This window comes from Sus scrofa, chromosome 17 (assembly GCF_054392235.1).
Source record: "Sus scrofa isolate SSC_HxYL_T2T_F1_AM1 chromosome 17, Sscrofa_HxYL_maternal_Yorkshire_Landrace_v2.0, whole genome shotgun sequence".
Taxonomy (NCBI): Eukaryota; Metazoa; Chordata; class Mammalia; order Artiodactyla; family Suidae; genus Sus; species Sus scrofa.
Window position 1 is genome coordinate 59,037,484 of NC_139399.1, and position 12,958 is coordinate 59,050,441.

General features: G+C 42.4%; 1 protein-coding gene across 2 annotated transcripts in view; it reads right to left on the bottom strand.

The window, feature by feature from the left end:
* B4GALT5 (beta-1,4-galactosyltransferase 5) overlaps positions 1-12,958 on the bottom strand; it is a 77,207-nt gene that overhangs the window by 32,946 nt on the left and 31,303 nt on the right. The gene's annotated exons all lie outside the window — the stretch shown is intronic.

A 12,958-nucleotide genomic window follows, 5' to 3' on the forward strand; every position in this document is an offset into this window, starting at 1 on the left:
TGCTAGAGAGAAGCGTGCCTCCTGCAGCTGCCAACGCCTGCTCATACTAGGCTTTACCGACTCTCTTCGTGGCTTTTCCTGATATCATCCCACCCCCAAGACTAGAACTGTACTGGCATTTTCCCAACTGATACATAAACTCCTATTGTGACCCCTGTAAATGTGAGCATATCTCTTCCAGCAGAATGTAAAGGTCTTATGAATACAGACTGTCTTACTCTTTTTCATCTGCAATGTCTGATAAATAGTAGACACTTAGCTATTTATTAATGAATTACATCTAAGCACACAGCATGCTCTATGGCCGTGTGGTGGAGGTGCTTTGTTTTCTCAAGTTAGTAGCAGACTGATTTTCCTGCAACCATACAAGAAAGATCCTATAAGCCATAAAATGCCATAGTGAAACTGATACTTGACTAACTTTGCTGGTCTAAGTGTAAATTGGTATAACCCTTAGGGAAAACTATTTGCCAATCCAACAAAGAGCCATAAAAATACTCATACCCCTGATCTAGCCATTTCAAGGAAATTTTCTAAATGTGAGGGCACTCTATGCACAAAGTATTAAATTAAGCTATTCGTAAAAATACAAACTTGGAAAACAACTCAAAAGCTACAAGAAATGAACAGATACGTTAGCTGTGATACACCTGGGAGAATCTTATACAGCTCTAAAAGTAAAAGGTACGAAACCTTGTAAAAAGGATAAACTAGTGTAGACTAATCAGACTTTAACAATATGAAAAAAGTTATGTTACGGCAATTACTGCTGAAGAATAAGCACATGCACAAGGCAAAAAAAAAAAAAAAAAAGACGAAGAAGTAAATTTACTAATATGCTTAAGTGTTGGGGGTAACAGTCATATCAGATAACATTTTCCTTCTTATGTTTTTCTGATTTTCTTTACAACAACTTTTATTGTTGTCGTTAATATATAACAGGGGAAAAAATGAAGGATTCCTTCAGGCGGACTGGATTTATCTAACATGAATAACAGACACTAAGAAACAAGATATTCACAATTTCGTTCTTTGCTTATCAAGCTTACAGAAGAGGAGATGGGCGGGTATCTAAAGTTCGGTTGCCACACCGGAATTATCCCCACATCCACATTCTGTTCTAGAAAGGGTGCCAATAACGGCTGCCAGTTCTCAAGTCCTCCCTACCTATAGGCCCAGGATGGCTTCTTAGACCAGAACTGCCTACAGAAACCAAGAATCTTCACTTAGACATGGTGTTCTAGCTTTCTCTCTTGGGACTAGACTCCATCTATACTGCCCAAATGACAGATGTGAGGGGACAAAGAAACTCCTCATATTCTAACCAAGCAGGGTAAAAGGGGAAAGGGGAAATTCCCGGACTGAGGAGGAACAGTGGTTCGAGTCCTGTCCCTGGCTGGCTCTGTGGTCCTCGTTGGACCGTGGCTGCCCCATCTGTACGATGGCATTATTGAACCGGCTGTGGTTTCCTCAACCTTTTCTACCAAGCCTGAGCTGGTAGCCCCATCACTGATGTACACAGGAGAGCTTCTGCAAATAAAAATGTCAGTTTATACTGAATGTCTTCAAAATATAAACATCAAATAACACTGAATGTGCTTTTACAAATCACATAAACTCCTATAAATTCTGATTCTTCTCCCCTCCCTTTAGGTCCTGAGAATCACCAGAGTGCAAAGTGTCTTTGAGACCCAAGATTGCAAATTTCTTTCTTTTTTTTTTTTTTTGCTTTTCAGGGCTGCACCCACAGCAAACGGAAGTTTCCAGACTAGGGGTTTAAATGGAGCTACAGCTGCCGGCCTACACCACAGCCACAGCAATGCAGGATCCGAGCCACGTCTGTAACCTACACCACAGCTCATGACAACGCGGCTCCTTAACCCACTGAGCGGGGCCAGGGATTGAATCAGCAACCTCATGGACCCTAGTTGGTTTGTTAGCATTGAGCCATGACGGGAACTCCAAAACTGCACAATTTTAAATTCACTATTTTTCCTCTCTTCAGATTTACATTTGTCTGACTTCTCTCTTCTCCCTTCCCCCTGGGATCGAGGGTCGGGCTGTCCTGACACTGTCGGCCCCCCTTTCCAGAACAAGGGAACTTCAGCTCCTTCATGATAAAGCTGGAATGGAGCCTGAATGAGATGGGAAAGCACATGCCCAGAGCCACCTCCTTCTCTACACACACTGGTCAGGAAGGAAATTATAGTGGAGTGACCTAGAGTGAACACGGGTCATAACAGGGCTTCTAATTCTCTGTATTTCCCCTCTTTCTCTCTGACCATGCTGAAAAACTACATTTTCATGATGATTTTAAAAAATGCAATTCTATAGCAAAAACGCAATTCTCCAACTATTCTATAGTTAATAGCAATTCTATTAACTCTTGAAATGCTACCTGCCTATGACTAAACTTCTTCTATCCCTTTGCAAGTATATAACATAAGATTTTAGGATGGGGCTAAAAGTTACCTGTCTAAATGATTCAGAAGACTAATGAATAATGAACATTGGTGAGGATATGAGGAAACAGATGTCTCCTACCAGGCTGAAGGGAACATAAATTGGTGTAACACACAGAGGGTAACCTGGTGACAGACTGCATCAAAGTGAAATGTAAATATTCTTTAAACCCATAGTCGCCACTTTCAAGTATTCATCAATTTGACAGATGCCAAGTATGTTCAAGGATGTTTATCTCTGTGTTGCTTAAAAAAGCAAAATAAAACCATGGAGTTCCCGTCGTGGCACAGTGGTTAACGAAACCGACTAAGAACCATGCGGTTGCGGGTTCAATCCCTGCCCTTGCTCAGTGGGTTAATGATCCGGCGTTGCCGTGAGCTGTGGTGTAGGTTGCAGACGCGGCTGGGATCCCGCGTTGCTGTGGGTCTGGCATAGACCCGCAGCTACAGCTCCGATTAGACCCCTAGCCTGGGAATCTCCATAGGCCGCGGGAGCAGCCCAAGAAATGGCAAAAAGACAAAAAACAAACAAACAAAAAAAAAACCTACCTAAAAGGACTGGGTGAAAAAACTGTGGCACAGTCATACCATGCAAAACCAAGTAACTGCTATTTTGTGAGAAGAAATCACACCGTCTGACAGTGTATGTAAGACATCACCCTTGTGTTAAAGATGAGGAGGAAAATATGCCCCTAAAACAATTCTGAAAGTTGCACATCAAGATGTTTACAGTATCATTTCTGCTTAGTAGAATTATGGGTCTTCTGCCCACCCCCCCCTTTTTTTTTCGCTGTTACAGGCAGCATTTCCATCGGAGTCAGAAAAACTCCTGTATGATACAATGAAAAATTCTTGCAGTAAGCAAATCTATTTTAATTTATTCAAAATTTCAATTACTGAGAATGCCGTTTTCACACAGCACCTACTTAATACATAGGGCTAGATTCTAGGAATGCTGTCTCAGGACGGGGCTTTCTCTTTCATTTTTTTCCAAAACAATGATAAGACATTTTTATATGGGGGACACAAAAACACAACTAAACTTCTGCCTTAATAAGGATTTCCCCCCTCTTTCCTGTTCCAGACCCAAATAATTTCCCCAATCCCAAACCATCATTCTACCTTCGTCTACCCTCCAAGGATGCATAATTATCCTCTGGTGCTTTTGCTATAACTTCACCAAGCAAGTTTTCTCCAGCCAGCCCATGACCCCAAAGTATTTTTCCATAGACAGCTCTTTCGTCTCCTTCCTGATCCTCTTTTGGAAAGGAGATTATTCTCCATGTCCTATGGGGATAATATATGATAATCATATTATTTTTAGCCTATAAGATTGTAACTGACTAATAGGGTTATCTACTCTTTGAGAATTTGAGTGTTTCCAGAAGGCATTACTCCAGCTGAAATTAGCACCCAAATTGTCAAACACATGAAATCAGAGCCATGATTTCTATAGAACGACAGTAACTACCAAAGAAAGCACTTGAAAAGGTCTTAACTCTGTGGCATAAACACTTAGCAAAACAAGGCCTTCCCTAAATTAACGCCCCGTAGTTATGAAACCCCTCTTCCAGACCAGATGGCTTGTCTTCAGCAAACATCAAACTCTAATTCTAGAAAGGGCTCTTCTGAGCGGCTCATTTTCTATCATCTATGACATCAATTTGTCTTTCACTCGATCCAGAATGATCTGAAGTTAACTTTTCTTTGTACAGCTAAGGGGTGCTCACATGTTACAGCAATGCAAGGCCAACCAAGACCACGGAATCAGAAGGGTATTCTACAAAGAAATGCTGTAAAGCGTAAATTGTGGTCAAGACTTGTAAGAACTACTCTGGAACACTAAAAACAAATTCTTGACCGTTTCCTGGAGGCCTAGTGGTTAGGATTTGGCACTTTCACTGCCGTGGCCCCAGGTTCAATCTCTGGTCCCAGAACTTCCACACGATGCAAGTGTGGCAAAAAAACGCAAAAATCAAATCTTCCCACAGATTACTTTATTGCAAAGAGCAAAATGCATAGTTACAATGGAGAGATGAGACAGGCACCTTTGACCAAGGGATCGAACTGGGCATTGCTAACATTAAGAAGCTGCAGAAGCTGGACTCTGGATGGATATAAATTACCAATTAAAGTTCAACTATATTAATACTATTGTAAGAATTCTGTAAATGGGTAAAAAATTACAGTAAAGGGAATAAATACCCTAGGGACGGTCACATGAGAACTTAAAAGCTTTCAGTGGCTATTCTCTGCCCCTTCCCCAATTCTTTATTTTACCTCAGGAAACCTGAAGAGAAACTGTATTTAAATCTTTCTGCCGCTCCCTCACTTAATCTTTGAATGGCTTTCCACCGCCTTCAAGGTCAAGTTCCAATTCCTCATGCTAAGCATGATTTAGAAGAGTCCATAAAACCTGTCTCTACAATTTCAGGTCTTGCCACGCCCCAATTCCTCGCAAGAGACATGGCAACCCACTGGGATCCCAGACAATGCTACTCCTACTGCCCGGATCTCAACGACACAAAACCCAAGACGAAGACAAGGAAAACTATCACCAAAAAAGCATGCGCTTGGGGTGAAAAGGGAGGGGAGGAGAAAAGACTTCAGGAAGGACCAACCCAGTGGCACTCGCCCTTCCTCTCGCATGCAGGTTCCTGAGGTTGGTGTCTATGTCCCTCTCCTCAGCGACCTTCGCAGGGTCACCAAAAGAAAAATGACTAATTCCTGAGATGGGCTTTCTCTCAGACCAAAACCAATTCCTTGGCTTACACACCCCACACTGAGAAACACTGCCGAGGCTAAAACTCAGAACACCCAAAGACCTTAGGATACTGACTCTTGGCTGGTAACCACACAGCACTGAAAGGCCACAAAAATTAAATTACGGTCCTTTGTAATAGATTTAGCACTTTATTTTTAAATATTAACGAGACTGCCAGAGGGAGTAAGTTTATCAAGGGATAAGAATCTTAGCAGAGGCCAATTAACATTTCCCACCACACCCAACAACTCAATTCCCCAGGCGTTCAAACTTGCTTATGACCCTGTGGGTTTGTCAGCAGGTGCCTCTGACCAATAAACCTATCACCATGAATGCACTGGGGGTTCGGTGTCCAGGGAGGCAAAACCCGGCTATTATAAATAACTCCCTGAGCAAATTTAATATTACCTCTGTTGTGTTTTGTTTCTCATGCTGTCTGACAACCCCAAACCCAACGCGGCCATTTGATTTTTAGTCTCTCTTCTCACCTTGATTTTCCCTTCTCACAGTTATTTTTAAAATCAGCAAATGCCTAACATTCGTAAACTGTCAGTGGCCATCTGTGCTTTTCACAATTAGATCACTGTTTAAAAAGGATCAAAATTTCCAGCTCTAGACTTTACTTCAACAATATGGCAAATTACTAAAGGGGTGGCTGAGTGACTTCATCTTTAGCATAGGGTCACAGTACTGGGAGTCCACCCTAAAATAAACCTAATTCTTCAACTCAACTGTAGGCCCTGAGTCTTCTGGCTAGAGTTTTATTACTGCCTCTCCCCATATCCCAGCTCCAGCTCCCCAAACAAAACTTGGCACTTTCTGAATCCTGCTTATAAAATGACTCAGTCTACTGATGGGGTAATTGGCAAATTTTTAAGAGGTTTAAATATTATCAGGTAAAAAGTGAGTTTAAAAAAAAACAAAAACAAACTGTTTTCTGAAAGCTGTGAACTATACCGTAATAAAAGAAAAATTCACCTAAAAGGGGGGAAAAAAATCAGGTAGTACCAATGACAACCTTCTACCCACATGGCCTCTCTAAGTAGAACCAGAGAGGATTTTTTTGGAGTGTCTTTTGCTAATTTATGATTAGAGCACAACACAAGAAAATGATGCTCACAGCAGGACGCTAATACTAAGTAATTGTATGAGATTATGCCTGCATTTGTACTAAATAATTTATGCCGGGAATGGTAATAAAAGCAGTGATGAAGTTAAGCTATTGCTTGAAGACTATACCAACCTCGTCCAGAGAGAGAGAGAGAAGCGATGAATGAGCCCCTTCCAGACCCAGTGCAAATGTACCTGCCAATTGACCTCTTCCTTCTTTAAAAAGTCATGCTGCTCCGATGGGCAACACTTTGTGCGCCTTGCAGTTACACAGGGGCTGTAAGTCTGGGAAGGCCTCCGGATACTAGGACTAGAGCAGGCACACGTGCAACTGGCAGGAAGCCGGCTGAAGGAAGGCGAGGCACGGCGGACAGAAGACAGTGAACAGCCTCTCCTGGCCCATCTCAAGGAAGGAGAGAGAGAAGACTACACAACAGCTGTCACTCTTTAAATGAATAATATCAAATGGCATTCATACTCTGTGTTTAAGAGGCTGCTCTCTGGTGAGTAAGGAAGGGGAGTCCTCCTGAGAAGCAGAGAATTACCTCCGTGCTCCTTTACAACATAAAGGCATCATCATTCAAACTGTGGGGGTGGGCACCCTCATACCACCCTAGGAGGGGTGTGTATGTCTACCTTTTAAAAGGGGACACAGTTTTGATGGCTTCTTTGTTCCCCGGGGCATTTCTGCAGGCTTTTCAGAAGAACCTTAAGAGTATTAGCCAGAAAGTGCCACAACTTTTTGATGTCAGTTGGTGAATGTGGGCTACAACAGGAACCATAAGGCTTCAAAGAGGACCACAACCACACCATCTATCGTGCAAAGATGAACCACACTTAAGTACAAGTTATCTTTTTTTTTTTTTTTTTTTTTTTTGGGGGGTTCTGTTTGTCTTTCCTAGGGCCGCACCTGCAGCACACGGAGGTTCCCAGCCTAGGGGTCTAATCAGAGCTGTAGCCACTGGCCTACGCCAGAGCCACAGCAACACCAGATGCAAGCCATGTCTGCAACCTACACCACAGCTCGTGGCAACACTGGATCGTTAACCCACTGAGCGAGGCCAGGGATCAAACCCGAAACCTCATGGTTCCTAGTTAAGATTCGTTAGCCACTGAGCCACGACGGAAACTGCAAGTACAAGTTATTTTGAGTATGAGAAGGCTTAACCTTCTTCCCAAAAGTTTGGCCCTCAGGTCACAGCACGGATACTTGGGTAAAAGAGCTCACAATCTCCTTCCATCCCCGCCTCCTGCCCAGTACCCACCTCCACTCCAGTTTCCCAAAAGCAGCATTCCAGGATGGCACTATCGACTGTCAGTGTCCACACTGGCTAAAGTGTACTGCTATTTCTATTTTTTAATCCCCTTTCACACCATTTAGACAGTAAACATGAAGCTCTGATCCCAATGCAGGCAAACCCATGGTAACTAGGTTAAAGTCCGGCTTTTCTTTTTTTTATTATTCTATTTGACATGCATCTGATTTCAAAGTGGAAGTGTCTGCAGAGAGAAAGAGTCGACACTGCTTTATTATTATTATTATTATGCAGCTGAATAGATAAAACAAAAATTACACATAGCCAGAAGGCGAAACAAAATAAGAGTCACACCCTCCAAAACTACATCTGGATTTGGCTAATGTGAAAGGTGAAATATCTTTTAAATCAAAAGTTAGCACATGCACTAAAAGAAATTTTCCACGTTAGGACTCAGAGTAAACACATTTTATGTCTTCAGAGCAGAGCAGAATGGCAAGACAGAGAATCAAATGATGTTGGAAGACAGCCTAGATCTCACCCCTCCTGAGAAGCCAATCAGATCCAGCCTAGGGCTCCTGGGCTAAATTAGAAGATGAAGGTCAACTTAGTTCCTAATTTCCCAGAGACAGCCCAAGGAAATCAAGATAGAAAAGCACAACCAACCCTGGAACTCCAATAGGACTGAATGCATGTCATAGCATTATTTATAGCCCAGGACAGGTGGATAATAATTTGGTTGGATGAGAGTTTAGGCCCTTTCCTGAGTTTATTCATCTATTGTTCGAAGAATGCAGATGCCGTCCTATTGCAACCACAAGCTAGACGCCAGCCAGGAGTCCTAAAGTGGACACACCTTCTGGTAAGGGCAGGTGAGCGCTGCCTCTGAAGGGCAAGACTTATAATCAGCTGGCCATGAGGTCTTGAAAAATGCCTATCAATGCATGTTTGTACATAAGATACATAATCACAGAAGCCTGGAAGCCACTGAGGAGCTCAAGTCTCTGGGGGACACAGTGAGAGATGCGTAACAAAAACACACTTCTCTCAACCTTCCTCCTTGCATAAGCCTTGATCGAAAAGAAAATTAAGAAACAAGAGGTTTCATTTAATTTTGACGAAGTATCATTATTTCCATTTTATAGAAAAATAACCTGGGAGTCAATCATTGCTTTGACCTGGCTTAAAAAGCACCACTAAGTTTGCTATTAAGACCTTGAAGACTCTTGGCCTCCAAATACACTTCAACGCAGACACTGTCACTGCTGTCACTGCTAATAGGAGCAAAAAAAAAAGTTCTCAAGGTTCCTGGAGACCAAAGCAAAGTCCTCTCCAACCCCCTGCATACATTAATTTCATCCTTTGCCCACTAAATGATGACATTAAAAAAAAAATTTAGGAGTTCCCATTGTGGCTCAGCAGAAACGAATCTGACTAGTATCCATGCGGATGCAAGTTTGATCCCTGGCCTTGATCAGTGGGTTAAGGATCTGGCATTGCTGTGAGCTGTGGTGTAAGTCACAGACACGGCTCAGTTCTGGCGATAATGTGGCTGTGGCACAGGCTGGTGGCTACAGCTCCGACTGGATCCCTGGCCTGAGAACCTCCATAAGCCAAGGATGTGGCCCTGAAAAGAAAAGAAAAAAATTAAACCCCAGGGCCAAGACCCAAAGCCACCCACAGTTCAAAAGGAGAGAACAATGGATACTTTGATCTTCCTTTTCAACTCTCAACACTGACTTATTTCCAGCATTGCTGGGATGGTGCAGTGAAATTACAGGAAATGACATGAAAGATCCACTGCATCTTCAAAAAGACTTCTTGCCTCCAATTTTCTTGTTAATTTTTTTAAACTAACAAAGGTTTTTCTGCAATTGCCAGTCCCAAAGCGAAGGTGAAAATTAATTTTCCTTCTATCCTTCATCTTTTTCTGCCACCACAGGCAAGAACATCACTGAGCCTTGCCTATGAGACCCAACGTTGGTTAAGTCAACACCACCTTGTTCACATGTCAGCTGAGCTTGGACTTAACCCTCAAGACCAAAGAAGAGCCGGGTTTTCCCTCAATGCACTCACTGTCATCAGTATGGCTGTTATCAAAGAGTGAAGAGGTTATTTAGGAGACATGCAAATATCATTGCTCTGAAGGGGTGGCAAACATTACAGGACTTGCCCCCAAGCTCAGCAATTTGTCAAATGAGCCAGCTGTAAAATTACACTCCCCCCAAACACCTCGCAGCCCATTTCCAGAAGCAATCTATCCTGACTTGACTGCTACCTTTAAGCTGCTACTTTTTCAGGTTTTCTATCAATTCCAAGTGAGAATTTTTTTGATTAAATGTGGCACATAATATCAGAAAATCCATCAAATCACGTTGGCCAGCTACCCAATACCAGTGTTATTATTTTACTAGGAGCACAAATAAGAAAGAGGGCTGCATGAGCTGAAGAGGCACTTCTACAAACTCTTAAAGCTTTCCAGAAACAAAGACCATGTGTATATTAGAACATGAGGCTGAGTTATCAATTCCACTCTGTAGCAAAGAACTCTTAGAAAGAAGACTCAGGAGTTCCCGTCATGGTGCAGTGGTTAACGAATCCGACTAGGAACCATGAGGTTGTGGGTTCAGTCCCTGCCCTTGCTCAGTGGGTTAACGATCCGGCGTTGCCGTGAGCTGTGGTGTAGGCCGCAGACGCGGCTCGGATCCCAAGTTGCTGTGGCTCTGGCGTAGGCCAGGTGGCTACAGCTCCGATTGGACCCCTAGTCTGGGAACCTCCATATGCCGCAGGAGCGGCCCAAGAAATAGCAAAAAAAAAAAAAAGAAAGAAAGAAAGAAAGAAGACTCAGTATGAGAGGTTTTAAAAAGAAAAATAAACACTGACACATGCTGTTAACATGGATGAACCTTGAAAACATTATGCTAACTTAGCCAGACACAAAAGCACAAATATTGTATGATTCCATTTACAGGCGGTACCTAGAACAGGCAAATTCATAGAAACAGAAAGTAGAAATGCGATGACCAAGGGCCAGGAGAAAGGGGGACTGGGGAACTGTTTAATGAGTGCCGGTTCTGTCTGGGATGATGAAAAGGTTCTAAATACAGACAGTGGTGATGGTTGCACAATATTGCCAAGGTACTTAATGCTACTAGACTGTACACTTAAAATGGGTACAATGGTAAATTTTAAATTATGCTTATTTTACTACAATTTTTTAAAAAGCTGCATGTAAAACCTGGAATTATAACTTAACAAGATTATCAGTGGTAAATAATAAACCTAACCCAAGGATCATAAAGGTTCTGTACTTAAATCCATTTAAGAGTTCAAAGAACCAACACTCCCAAAGTGGCCAAACAGAGCAGACACAGCTACCGTGCTCACCTGCTTCTCTCCTGCGTCAAGCCTCAGGACTTGATGTACTCCATGCATGCTGAACGCGCTTAGGTTTGTAAGCCTCGCCTGGACCTCTCCCCAAACACCCCGTCTGTATACCAACTGCATCTTCCACATCTCTGCTTGGATGTCCACCAGTCCTCCCAAACTTAACTGGCCCAAAGCCAAATCACTGTCCTTGAGGAACCTGCTCCACCTGCCGCCGTCCTGTCCTGGTTTAGGGGTAACTCTACCCTCTCACCCTTGCCCTTCTACAGTCATGCTCCATCAGGCAACTGTCATCTTTGAAAACAGAAGCCAGTAGATCTTACTCCCCTATTCAAAAGCCTCCAACAAACTCGAACTCTCGTCTCACTCAGAGTAAAAGTCAAAACTCTGGACAATGGCCTACAAGTCTCTAAATCAGGAGTCAGCAAACGTCAAGGACCAAATCCTACCCACTGCCGGTTTTTGTAAGTGAAGTATTATTGGAACACTGCCACACTCATTGGTTTATGTATTGTCTATGGCTGCTTCAGCGCTACAAGCTACGAGGGGAGCTGAGTGGTTACTACAGAGACTACAAGGCCTAAAACATTTACAGCTGGCCCCTGACAGAGTGAGTCTGCCCAGCCCTGCTCTCGACAATGTACACCTCATCTCCCCAACACCTTTGCTCTGCTCTGAGCACCACAGGTGCCAAAGGCAAGTTGGCACCTCAAGGCCACAGCTCATGCAGCTCTGTACGAGGGGCTGATCTCTCCTAGACAATTGCACAGCTTACTGGTGCACCTCCTCAAAGTGTTTATTCAGTTGTCACTTCGGCCAGACCTTCCCTAACCTTGCTATATTTCAAACTGCAACTCTTGCCTCCCTGCCAAAAATCCCACATATCTACACCTCTCCCCTGCTCTGCTTATCTTTTTCCATAGCAGTCACCTAATATGATACATAATTTTCTTTTGTGTCTGACTTGACCTCTACACATTAGAATATTAAGGTAGTATTTTTGTTTGTTTTTGTTTTTTCCTGTTTAGGGCCACAACTGTGGCATATTAAAGTTCCCGGGCTAGGGGTCAAATCTGAGCTGCAGCTGCTGGCCCACACCACAGTCACAATGACAAGGGATCCAAGCAGCATCTGCAACCTACATCGCAGCTTGTGGCAACACTGGATTCTTAACCCACTGAGCAAGGCCTAGGATTGAACCCTCATTCTCACAGAAACAATGTTGGGTTCTTAACCTGCTGAGCCACAGTGGGAACTCCAGAGGGCAGAGATTTTTGTATGTTTTGTTTATATATCCCAGTAACAGTGCCTGGCATACCATAACAGCCCGACAGATATTTGTTAAATATAGTTGAAAGAGTATGCATGGTATAGTTAGTGAGCCTAAAGCCAAATTCAAGATGTCTATTCTAATCACAGGGGGTAAAAATCAAGAGATATGGGAAAAATTAGGATCTGCACTTTAGACGAATCTGAAAACATAATTTTCATTTACAACACATTCCAAATACAAAGACTTCCAAAGTTAAATATCTAAATTAAAAAATCAAACACCAGTCTAGAGTTTCAGTTAAGTAATAAATGCCATGTACTCAAAATCTGAAACCTGTTTCAAGCTATAATCTCCAATTTATTCATATTCTACTAAACCGATTTTTAATCTTCAAAAATTGACATCTTAATTTATACATTTCCTATTATTCTATTCCAATATTCCATTAATATTGCTTTTCATATCACCCTTTTAGCTGAAATGACCAGAACTAGAAGAAAAAAAATTCTTGTTTTGATAAAGTAGGTTAAAGAAACGGTATATTCACGAAAAACAAAAACAAAAACCACTGTGCTAACAAAACTAGCAACTCTAGTTTTTATGAGCAATATTAAAAGGAGAAAAATATATCATGCAAGAAAAGTCAAAGATGTTAGAATGATATCAAATTTATGCCCCACTATCAAGATTATCAAGGAAACGTGAA